At 35.5% G+C, this 13,486-nt stretch overlaps 1 pseudogene; it reads right to left on the reverse strand.

Annotated features, from left to right (window-relative positions):
* Positions 1 to 11,269: 11,269 nt before the first annotated feature.
* On the reverse strand, positions 11,270 to 11,367 carry LOC138804849 (U6 spliceosomal RNA; annotated as a pseudogene).
* Positions 11,368 to 13,486: the final 2,119 nt, after the last annotated feature.

The raw sequence follows: 13,486 nt of genomic DNA on the forward strand, positions 1-13,486 counted from the left end.
CAAGTTACTTCTACTGAATTATAACTCTCTACATACGGAGCAATATTTTTCCATCTCTCCATTCCCATTCCTAACTTCTATTTCTTATAAAATCACTGTTCTATTCTCAATTTCTGAACATTTAAGTCCTACCACGAGTGAGATTATGCAGCATTTGCTTTTTTGTTCTTGCCTTACCTCACTTAACATGATTTCCAAAGGTCACAGTAATGTCAGCATCAAAGGCCAACACTGTTCCAACCACAATAGAAAACAGTTCTATTCGACGTTCTAAGTAGGTGAGTGACTAGTGTCCCTCCATAGAAAACAGTCACAGCTTCTGGTTCTAAACCTTTGAAAGGCAACTGTAGCCAGAGAATAGGATGAATTAAGCAGTTAATAAAATTTAAAATCCCTACCTAAGTCCTAAGTAACATATTAACCTCAGATTCCTAATTAGAAAATGCATGGCTTGCAATAAAAGCATTTGCTATTAATGAATGTAAATTAATGCAACCAGTTTAATAATGTTTAACTATTGAAACTAATATTGAAACATTTGTTTGCCCTCTTTCTTCACAAGTTAATAAAAAACCAAGTAAATTAGAGCACTGTGACATATCTCAATTGAAGAAAGAAAATCCTTCCTTTTAGAATGACGGATTAATGAAACGAATTAAAATCAACCTCAAAGAAATTATGAGTGAAGGGGCTGGGAAGGTGGCTCAGTGGTAGAGCACTTGCCTTGCATTCATGAGGCCCTGTGTTCGATTCCTCAGCACCACATAAGCAAAAAGAAAAAAGCCGGAAGTGGCACTGTGGCTCAAGTGGTAGAGCAGTAGCCTTGAGCTGAAGAGTTGAGGGACAGCGTCCAGGCCCAGAGTTCAGGTCCCATGACCGGACCCTCTCCTCCCCCCCAAAAGAAATTATGAGTGAAAACTATTGTCTACACTACTCTAGAAGACAAAGCCAATTTCAGTGTAGAACTTTTCTGGCATACAAGAAATTCTTACAGTCTCACTGAATTATTTCACTACTATAATATCCTAGGTGTTACATATAGAAGGCACATAGGATGCGTATACAAATAAGAGATGGTGTTAATAGTCCTGTAGTTAGACTTTTCTTCATGTATCCCATTTCAAACACATCTATCCTCAAAACCTTACCCATGGCTGCACATTGGTGGATATCCATAAAGTAGGCAAATAGCTCTCAAGAAAATTCCACAGCAAGGTCAGACTATGCTCAAGAAAACTCTTAAAACTCATTTTAATAATATTTTGTTTCATTTCTCCTCAGTACTATTTCCAAGTTCCTTCCAAAATTTTCCCTTGTCCTTTGATTGTCACCTAATTAAAACTATTAGTTAATGCACCTAATTCTACGTTTACGAGCCTATAATCATAAATTTAGAAGAGATGTTATAGATGTTCAATACATTTTCCTAAAATTGAACTACACACTATGGAAGCAATAATATCAGGGAAATCTCTAATCTTTTGCCAACCTAATTACTTCCTCAATGTTCTAGTGTCAGACTATTTTGAAAGAGCTATATAATCCATTCCCTGAGAGCTTCTATCTACTGATTGAATCTTGCCATTTGAAGCATATATCGTGTTTTATAACTTTGTTTTCCTAGAGTTTCAGAAAACATAAAATTTTAGCTTCGTTTCCTATAGCACAATAGGAAATTTCTTCCTATCTTGATTTCATTCCTCTGAATATTCTGAGACAACCTTATACTTCTTCACTAAAAGCTATTGTTGGGTTGAACCTGATGCCATCCCTTTCACCTATTAGACTCATTTTTGTAACTTGAGTGCACATTTACTGTATGGGTAAGCCCAGGATATTTTTGATACTTGGTGCTAAGTAAAATTATTCTGCTCCACAGTGAGTGAGATAGTTAACAGTTCTAAATAGAGAATATAACATTTACCTCTACAAAATTTAGTCATTTCATCCTGTTCAAATTTCTTGAAATTCAAATTCCGTAATCCAGCATTAAAAATATAAGTAAGTCACTATTTAAACTTACGGAGTTAGATTTGCATAAATAGGTAAAACATTCGTGTGTGTGTGTGTGTGTGTGTGTGTGTGTGTGTGTGTGTTTTAGAAAACATTGGTTTTCTGTGGTTTTTGCCTTTTCTAAAAGTCCATTATATATGTCTAAAAATACTATTTTTAAAAATACAATAATAAGTAGCTTTCAACTGCTATGGATCTTAATATTAAGACTCTATTAGCCTTTGAAATTCTAAATTTAGTCACATATTGTTAATCTAACAAAACTATGTACACCTTCTTTGGAATTAATCTATGAATTAGCAGAGTATGTCAACATATATAGAAATAAAATTAGTTCTATTATTAACTTCATCATGTAAATCATATTAATGATTACAATGTCATGTTCAATTTCAGAAGACACATATGATTTTTGGTAAGATTCTAGAAGTCGTTGATAAATACTCAACAACCAGCATAAAGTCTTCATGCTCTGTGCCAAGCAAGTAAGGTCTAGTTAAAGTGTGATGGGAAGAGTCAGAGTACAATATATCCTAAAGCCATCCACAGCAATTCAGAGCCAGTAAGTCCCCCAAGATTATTCATTTTTTTTGGTGGGGGGAATCCGGTCATGGGGCCTGAACTCTAGGCCTGGGCACGGTCCCTCAGCTCTTCAGCTCAAAGCTAGCACTCTACCACTTGAGCCACAGCGCCACTTCTGTCTTTTTTCTTTTTGCTTATGTAGTGCTGAGGAATCGAACCCAGGGCCTCATGCATGCAAGGCAAGTGCTCTACCACTGAGCCACCTTCCCAGCCCAAGAATATTCATTTTTTATGTCTTAAAAATAACCTGAATTTCAATGGCTTTGTAGTATCCCACTGTATTTGATTTCAACTAGAATTTATGCCTGAAAACTCTTAACTTCTAATGTTAAAACATGTTAGTTTTATGTACCCAAACATTTTCTTAGTGCTCCAAATGAGGAGTTCTGGTCCTCTGACCTACCCCATGAAAAACATTGTGTGGTCAAATAAGCAGAAAATCTATTCCTTTTGGGTATCTATAATCCTCTTTGTCTATAATCCTCATTAGCTTTCTGTTTAAGATGGGTAGAACATTCCTTAACTCACCTAACCATATTAACTTTCCACAGGCTACCCTCAACATTTATTAACATTTCACTGACCTACAGAAACGTGGGGAAATTTTTACTTCTTTTCTTTAGTTATACATTTATCCCAGTAATATTCCATAGAGCTTTGTATTTCGTATTTTAAATTTGTCCAGATTTGTGAAGAAATCCCTCCTATTCCTTTAAGACCCTCTAAAGGTTAGATGCACATACTATTTCTTTTCTAAAAGAAGTTGGCAATATAGGTGGGAAAAAGAAAGTTTAGTGATAATCCTTATCATCTGAGACACTGAAGATCTTTAATTACTTGGATCTTTCTAACATATTCAGAGAGACTCAGAAAAGACATCAAAACGAAGAGGAGTCACCAATACTTTCTGGAAGTCCCTTAAAAGCACTAAAACCCTCATTTCTGTTTGGCTAAGAAAAATTCCCTTTCTCATTACCTAAAATGCTTGACCAACCTTACCTCTCTGAAATGAGGTTCCCCCCCCCTTTTATTAAAAAAAAAACAGTCTGTTACAGATTATTTTGTTTTATTATTTGTAGTTTTTTCCTAGCTGTTCTGAAAGAAAAGGAATTTCTAAAACCATAGAGAGCTAATGCTATTTTTTCAGAAGTACACAGCAAAGAAAAATGAGTTTATAAATAAAAAAAATGTTTTGACAGGACATGTAACTTCAAATTCCAGACTTGTTTAGAGCTTGTACAAAGTTTTTGATAGACTGATAGAATCAAAAGATGGTAAAATTCTTTAAATGACTCTATGTGTGAAAGGATCCATTTGAGAAAATAATCATAGGTTAGCTGAAGAGGGGGGGAAGGAACAAATATCGAGAGTTCTTTTGGACTTTACCCTGAAGCAAGCCAAGTAAAACGAAATGTTTAATGAAATCTGTCTAAATCCAACCAACACATGCAGAAAAATGCCAAGAGGTCACTCACCCGGAGATACTACTAATGGTGGGACAAGTAAAGCAAAGGATGGACTTAATTCTGGGGTGATTTGAATCATAGCCACAATTAAAGCTTCAGTACCATGTCAAATACATTTCAACACTTTAAAATCCTTTGCTTGCATAAAGGTTTTCAAGTCAACTAATGACTAATGACTACGTGGAACAAAAGCAATGTATGAGAATTGCAATTATCACCACAACAAAGGAAAGAAAGCATAGGTGATATTAATGACCCACTGTACAGAACTCACATTAATTTATCTCCATGAGTAAATGAAATAACTCCTTAAATGTGACTCCCTGCCAACATTCAAGCTCAATGCAATCGATCTTTCACACTGTAACCAGGGGAACCTTACAAACCTCATCATGGTTATTTCCCTACCTAAATAATGTCACTAGCATCCTGCTTCTCCAGAACTAAACTACAAATCACTGGTTTAACCTGAAAATCCTTCCCAGTTTCCCTTTGTCCCACCCTCTTCAGCTACATCATTTGCCCTAACTTCTCCATCCTCACCCCATTTCCACAATTTATCCAGAGCTCCACACATAATACACTTCTTAAATTTTTCATACCTGAACCATTTCATCAGCTTTCTCTCTTCTTGGATTGCCTTCCCTTCATTGCATCCCTTAGGAAATGATCTGTTGATCAAATTTATGTTCAAAGATCATTATCTCTTTAGAGGTCTTCTTTGCTCCCCTAGGTCAAATTAATGTTGATCTTCTTGTACCCACAGGAACCCCTTACAATAGATAATAAATTCTAACACATTAACATTATTAAGAAATGATTTTCTAGACATAGTTTTACTCAATTAAATCCTAACAATAACCTCATGAGGCTGGTACTATGATTATTATAATCAATTTTCAAATAAGACAGTCTGAGATATACAGACACTGAGTGTTCTAGATGAGGTCATTCAAGCATTCGCTGACAAACACAAATTTGGATACAGTTGGTCTGTCCCATTTAAAGATTATCCCACAGTTCCATCGCTTGAGGTTCTCCTGGGATCAAGCTAAAAAGAGAATCCAGGGCTTTGTTTGACTAGAGGTTCCATGAGGCAGGAGTCAACTTCCATAGGAAGCCTCAAAATCAGGGGGAAAAAGCAGATCCATGTTCTAAAATGGGCGATTAAGTCAAGCAAACCAAAGAGATAAGATTTCACAAGCCCTCAAATAAAGAGCAAATACAAATGTCAGAAACTGGGCTCTGAAATAAATAAAAAGTGAGAATAAGTCTGGTTCCATAAGCAGGGTAATTTCTAACTCCTTATGTCCTGAAAAATGAGTTAGGAGAAGTTCTCCCTTAGAGGAAGTAGAAATAAATCTATCCATGTGCTTCAAAGTGTCAGGAAACTATAAACTCCCCCTTCAAAGCTTCTTCACTTCCCTGTTCAGGATAGAGGAGGTCAAATTTTGAACAGCTCCTCACTGGCCTGGGCAAGGTTCTCTCCCATCTGAACAGCACATTCCCCATACAGCAAAACAAGAACCACAGTCATTTATTTATAAATCATAGACTACTCAATTTTAAGATTTCTGTGCATGATGCTGGAATTAACTTCTTGTAATTGCTAAACAAGCACTCAATACTGAGCCAAGTCCCTAGCCCTCATTTATAACTTTTATCAGCTTGCTATTTGTCTTAATTGGCACTGCATTTCAGGTCAAATTTCACCAAATTTCTTCAGCAATATCCTTGTTCCCTCTGGCACCCTATTCTGCAAATTGCATTTTTCTTCACAGATTTAGTGGAAAAGGAACACATTTTTTAGGACCCTACTCAAATGCATTTTTCTTCATGAATTGTTACTTTTTCAACTTTACTGAAAGTAAGCTGATTCTCTCAAATTCCTATACACATTCTTTGTACCAATTAAAGGTATTCTCTGTATTTTTCATGTCAATAGCCATGATTGATGATTCTATTCCCAGTGCAACTACCACTAATACTAGAATCTATCTCTTTTTTTCCTGTGCTAGAACTGAGTTTCAACTCATGGCTTGGAATTCTCAAGTTCTCAGTTGACCATACCTTCACTTCCAACATTTTTCTGATTAGTTGAAGGTAAGAATCTCACTGATTTTCCTACTCCAAACCCCTCTTGAGCAGCTAAGCTTATACATGTGAGCCCCCAGAGCCTGGGTTCACTTCTTAAGAATATGCTATGGGGGCTGGGACGGTGGCTCAGTGGTAGAGCGCTTGCCTTCCATGCATGAGGCGCTGGATTCGACTCCTAAGCACCACATAAGCAAAAAGAAAAAAGCTGGAAGTGGTGCTGTGGCTCAAATGGTAGAGCACTAGCCTTGAGCTGAAGAGCTGAGGGACAGCAATCCAGGCCCCAAGTTCAGGCCCCACAATCAGAACACCCCCCATCCCCCCAAAAAAAGAATGTGCTATGTGCCTTTACATATAGTCACTTATTCAGCAACCTGAAATGCAGTTGTTGTTTCATGTCAGTAAATAAGAATAACTTTGAAAAACTATGAAATAATCTTTTGCTGAAAAGACATATTCTTTTTTTTTGGGGGGGGGGTCCGGTCATGGGCCTGAACTCTGGGCCTGGACGCTGTCCCTTAGCTCTTCAGGTCAAGGCTAGCGCTCTACCACTTGAGCCACAGCTCCACTTCAAGCCTTTTTCTTTTTGCTTATGTGGTGCTGAGGAATTGAGCCCAAGGCCTCAAGCATGCAAGGCAAGCGCTCTACCACTGAGCCACCTTCCCAGGCCTGAAAAGTCATATTCTTATCCTTATTTTATAAACAAGAAAACTAAGATACTAAATTATTGACAATCTTGTCAAGTTGACACAGCAGTTAGCCGTAGAGATGTGAAGTGACTCCAGGCCTGATTTCTACATACAGTTATACTTACTGTGTGCTGACTCACTTTTCTTGTCTCCATGTAATAAGGCTAATATCATGTGAACATGGACTGAAAGCAGAACAAATTATAATCAGTAGAAAATGAGTCTCTCTTCTAAGCTGAGGCATTTTAGAGTACAACCCTGGAAACCACAAAAGAAAGAGCCTGGATCTAAAAAACACATTACACAATGCAGATGTGTTTTACATCAGACCTTCAGAAAGCAAAAGACAAACCAGCGATGATCCCTTAGTTCTCTAATTTGTTTTTCTTGTTGTCAATGCTGCTATAATAGAGACTCTCAAACCTAGTTTCTCAACTCTAACTCTACTCCAACTTCTCATTCAACATTTCAGAGTATTTTTCAGCTAACACAGGCAGAAGAAAGAAGAGAAGGAAATGAATACAGTAAAGGCTACTAGCTTCTTCACATGGAAATAAAACAACAGTGAAGCAATCAGATAGAATATGTGAGGAACTCATGGAGAACCTCACAAATCCTATAGTACCTCAAGTGTAATCTCAGATTCCACAAGATCATCTCAGAGTAAGAGAAGAGGACTGAATGCAAACAAGTTATGCAGTTGTCTTACTCCAACAAAAATCTTTTCTAGTCTTTCTACCTATACTACATTTACATATTAGTTTCATTTCCTGTGTATCAGGAAATCTTGTCTAACATTGGAATACAGAGACTAACATTGGAATACAGACTCTAACATTGGAATACAGGAGTCAGAATAGCTTTTAGAAACAGCACAAATTCATTCATGGACTTCTTTATTTCAGTTTCTATAATAGTAGGCATTATCCTCTCTACTGCCTTTCCTATGCATTGGTCATAATAGATACACTCTTTCCAATACTATTAAATTTAGAAATATTAAATGTGTTTTCCTCCCTCCAAGCAAATTCACCATAGCAATTTACACTACTCACAAAAACCCAAATATATACACATTAGTTAATGGCAGTATTTCTCACAATGGTGAAAAACTAGAAACCTCAGTGTTCCACACTAGTTATATTATTGTATTTTCTATAAAAGATTATTTCATAGTGTTTTTAAAGTGATTCTTCTTTACAGACATGAGACAACCACATTTCAGGCTTGTGAGTAAAATTGTAAATTACAAACATCTGTATTTTGATTCTATTTATGTGTGTGTTTGTATATATGTCTGAGGACTATTTTGTGTATGGAAATAAAGAAGGCATAAAAATCTACTTCAGAATTTTAACAGTTCTTTATTATTGATAGGTTTTGAGATGCACTTCACTTCTATACACTTCTGTGTTGCTTCTGTTTTAAATGTTCATATATCTTTGTGTATATATATATATATATATATATAAAGGATTATATATATATATATATATATATATATATATATATATATATATATATATATAGGATTAGAGATATAGCTTAATGACAGTGCTTATCTACCATGCTTAAGATACCAGGTTCAATATCCACTAGCACAAAAATCACAAATGTAATACAGATTCATATTGGGAAAATGTTTAAGCTGTATCTTAACTGCCACTTTCCAGCACACCAAAATTTCATTCAATGGATACACTAAGTGAAATAAACTAAGGTTAGCAATTTAGTTTACAGAGATCATTTCTACCTAGTTTCTATAATCAGAATGTTGCCTGTTATTACTCAATCTATGATGAAAATAATGAGGTTTCAAAAGTACATTCAGAGTTAATTCTTTCACTTCAGATTTCAACATTAAACCATCAAGGTAGATTCTACATATAGACCATAATTCCAATGAAATCTTGGGTAAAAATCTTGTTGCAGAATGAGTTCCTAAGTGATAATGGTTTTCTCTTTCTGACCACATTTCCAATTTATGAAGTCATAAATGTAACAGTACCAGAAATCTTACTGGCTGTCAAATAAAGAAAAAATAAGAGAGGCTCTAAACTATATTTGTTAACACACCAAGCAGTATATCAGACAAGATATTGTAAAATAAGATCTATACTTTAAGCCTCTTTTACCAGTTAAAGGATTTTTTTCAAATAAGAAAGTAATAGACAAAATACACCATCAAGTTTTCTATTTTAAAATCTAACCACCAGAATTTACCAACTAAGATTGAAAAATAGGAGAATAAACAGGAAAAGGTTCTAAAATCCTATTGGAACAATAACCTGTGATATCACGGGTTATTCCACCAGAGTATGAATGAAGTTTGATTTTAGGGCTAGCCCATCCATTAAACAGATGCTACATTAAACTTAAAGTTGCTTAATAACAAAGTATTTGTGTCATTGGCTATTCTGGTTAAATACACACTATGTTCATTATGGTTAAAACAATAAATATTAATTTGTACTTTAAGTCATAGTTCAGTTGGTTGCATAGCTATTCAGGAAAGCTCTCATTCATCTAAATGGTGACTTACAGAGACAGGATTCTTCCATATTGCAGTTTAACATTTGGAATATGTAGTTTCCAAGGTTGCCACAGAACAGATGCTGGGGAATAAAATACAGGATTTTATGGATTGAGCTGGAAATTGCATATACCATTTACAACTATGTGCTGTTGTCTAGAATTTAACCATATTATTTTACCTTGCTCCAAGAAAGGATTGAAAATATAGTTTATGTACCTAGGAAGACAAAATGGATTTGTGAACATGAGGAATGCTGCTGTAGTTTGATGTTAACTGTTCTTTTTATCTTTGTAGAACATATTAGATACTATGGTAATTTCTTTCCTTTTCTGTATGCCTCAAACTCATGTGGCAAAGGAACACTCACTGCTCTAAAGTATAGACCTAAAAGTTATCTCCAGCTTCTCCCTTTCCTCAGTGCTCCCACAGTCATCAACATTCCCGTGGCTCATTTTTTTCAGCCTATTCCTTTATCACCAGCACCACCAGCTCACGTGTTCAACTAGCCTCTCCTGGAAAGAAATCTCTGCCTCCACTCTGACCTCAACCACAATTTTCCCACCCCATCCATTGTCACTTCCACCAATGCAGAAACAATAACAAATCTTTCTTATCCTAAGACATATTACCACTCTCCTTACCTTTACACTTCAGTAGGTTTACTTCAGGCTCTATAAACTGAGACAACTAACTTTTTGATCCTTTTGCTCAATATTATAGTTTAACCAGTTGTATTATATTCTGACTCCAGGACGTCTTTACTGTCTATATTTTGCTGCACCCTACTTTCCAGACTCTTGTTCTCTATTACTTAAACATATGCTTCTGTGGCAGAAAAACAAACATTTTATTCTGCTGAAAATTTTCAGACTATTTTCTTCTAGTTTCAGGGAATAACCAATAAATTCTCATCATCTAAATCACCTATCTCCATAATGGCACATCAGAATTTCTTGATCCTAACTGTAAGTTGGTACTTACTGTTGAGCCTTCCTCTATGGTCACATTCTCCTTATTCTCCCCAACTTCTAGTAACTACAATTCTATTCTCAACTATGACATCAGCTTGGATAAGGTGGGGAAGTGAGGGTGGGGACGTTTTTTCTTTTCATCTTCTCATGACAGTTAACATGGTATACTGAGTTTTATTTTAGAAAGGTCTATTGTTTTGACTAATAAACCAAAATTAATAAAAAGATAATAATGATAATAACAGTGATTTGAAGAACAAAACTAAAAAATCAGTGGCTTGACAAAAGTTTGTTTCTTCTCTCCTAAAGTCCAAATTAGGTATTCATGATAGTCAAGCAGCTCTTCTCTTGATGTAGGAATACAGATTCTGCCACGGATTCTGCTTAACTTTGATATTTGGCTTCCAGTGTCACTAGTGCAAGAAGAGAAAGGATAATGATTAGGAGAGTTTTGTAGATGAGGCCTGAAAATAGCACATATCATGGGACTGACAATATTACATGGCTAGAACTCTTTTACATGGCTACACATAAAAATCAAAGTAAGGTGTGAACTCAAAGGATACTGGATCTGAAAAATAGCTTTCCTTTAACTATTTTCCTATCACTCCAGCTCCTTCCTCCTCTGCATATTTCTAGTATTTTCTAGAACCTTCCTGATATGCTGCATCAAACTCTGAACTGGACTCTGTTAAATATCTCACAATATCTCCTACAACTACAAAACTGCTCTGCACACTAAATGAGTTCCTTACATATGGACTAAGGAGACAAACAATAATCTCTTAGGAGCTATTAAAGTATATATAGGCATTTCTTCATATTCTAAGTGGTCCCAGACTTCTAGAAATAGAGAGTTTGGCTCTACACATTTTATTATTCCTTTCCTTGCCATATAGATATACACTTGCAATATTTTAAAATATGAAATGCTTTAGCAATTTGTTTGTCATCCTTATACAGGAGACATGCTAATCTCTGCATCATTTTGATCTTAGTATACAGTATATGTTGCTGTAGCAAGTAGTTGATATTGCTTTCTATTGCCTTCAGCATGTTGATGCTCTAGTCAGCCCTTCTTTACTGTTTCTACAATATGCAGCAATGGATTCTACAACATATACAATCAAATAAATACAATCTCTAACAAATGTAATTATTCCATATTATATATTACATTGTTATATATTAATGTAATTACTAACATATATTTGATTATAGTTTACAAGAGAATAAATAAATGCGAAATTGTTCATGCTGTGGCCCCTGGGAGCACTTGTTCACTTTGCTGATGCCCATCCCTAAAATAATATAAACTTGTCTTCTTTCCTCTCTTCCTACCATTACCATGTGTTCATTGAAGAGTATTTAATAAATGAAGTCATCTAAGAATTCTAACCAAATCTACAATTTTATCAGCAATTCACCTTTATATTATCCCAATAAATCAAGACAGAAAGAGATGAAGAAGAAGAAATTAGAGAGCTAAAGAAGTCTTAAAAGTGTGGTGGATATTAAAGCAGATAGTTGTGACAGAGCTATGATAGACTTTTCAATAGCATCCTAGTTAAACCATGACAAGTCTATACATCCCAAGAATTTCATAATGCCTCTTCTTTAAACACAACATAAATATGGAAACATACATATAATTGCATCAAATCAACTTCATGAAGAAATAATATGGCTTGTCAGAGGTGTCTATCTGAATAGCATTGAATAGAGGCACAAATCTATTTCTAAAAGGAAACTAGAAGAATAATTCATGTATTTTTTAAACAAAAGTGGTAACAATTTCCATGATAAAGGGAAAAATACTTCAAATATTTCCAAGAATATTAAAGTCCATGGGCTCAGTCAAAATTTCTATGTACCAAAATCAATATCATTGTATAAGATAATGTTTGTAGAAGTTGTCATTTTAATTGACTTCTGTTCCCTTGGCCATTATTTTTATCATCACAGTGATTAAGGTGCTTTGAACTAAATGTTAATTCAATGTAGTCTGAAATGAAGCAGAACAAAATTTCTTTAAGCCACACTGACCGCTAGAGACACAAGATTATAAATATGCTGGAGTAAAATAAAAATGCATCTCAACAACATCAACATGAGTAAAATGGGTTTATATTTTGTCACAAGTAAGCACAATAAACTGAACTGTATGTAATACTCCACTAAATATACAGCATTGCAAGTTATTAAAATTTCACTGCAAAGACAAAAAGACAGAGGCAAAGAGAAATAATCTAGACCAAAAAAGACTTTGCAACAACTGAAAATGCCCAACTTTGCAAACAATTGAAATGTATGTACCGATTCAAGCCAGCCCAGGCAGGAAAGACCGTGAGACTCCTATCTCCAATAACCACCAGAAAACTGGAAAAGGTGCTGTAGCTCAAGTGGTAGAGCGCTCACCTTGAGCTGAAGAGCTGAGGGACAGCACCCAGGCCCAGATTTTAAGCCCCACGACTGACCAAAAAAAACAAAAACAAAAAACTATTTTCCAATTTGAAAAGCAACAACAAAATCAAAAAGAAATCTACATTAAATTTACCTTTTAAAAATCCTCTATTAGCCAGGTGCTGGTGGCTCTTGTCTGTAATCCTAGCTACGTCTGTAATCCTAGCTACTCAGGAGGCTGAGATCTGAGATTCATGGTTCAAAACCAGTCCAGACAGGAAAGTCTGTGATACTCTTATCTCCAATTAACCACCAGAGAACCAAAGTGGTGCTGTGGTTCAACTGATAGAGCACTAGCCTTGAGCTGAAAAGCTCAAGGACAGCATCCAAGCCCAGAGTTCAAGACTCATGACCAAAAAAAAATCCTCTATTATTATATAATTAAACTGGTTCATAGAGTACATCACTGGTAAAGATGGTTATATTTGGTGTTGAATGTCACTGTAACAAAGGATAACAAAGTGAGCAGCTTGCAGCACACACACAGAAAAATGAACACTCTCACAGTTTTGGAGATTAGAAGGCTGAAGTCAAAGGTGTCAGCAGAACTTTGCTCCTCCTGCTTATTTCTAGCTTTTGTGGTGGCCATGAACTTTTCACATTCCTTGTCTTGCACTTTACCACTCTGATATCTTCTTCTAGTATCTTCTCTCTGCATGTATCACTTTATTT

The sequence above is a fragment of the Dipodomys merriami genome, unplaced genomic scaffold (assembly GCF_024711535.1).
Source record: "Dipodomys merriami isolate MVZ:Mamm:240054 unplaced genomic scaffold, mDipMer1.0.p SCAF_3736, whole genome shotgun sequence".
Taxonomy (NCBI): domain Eukaryota; kingdom Metazoa; phylum Chordata; class Mammalia; order Rodentia; family Heteromyidae; genus Dipodomys; species Dipodomys merriami.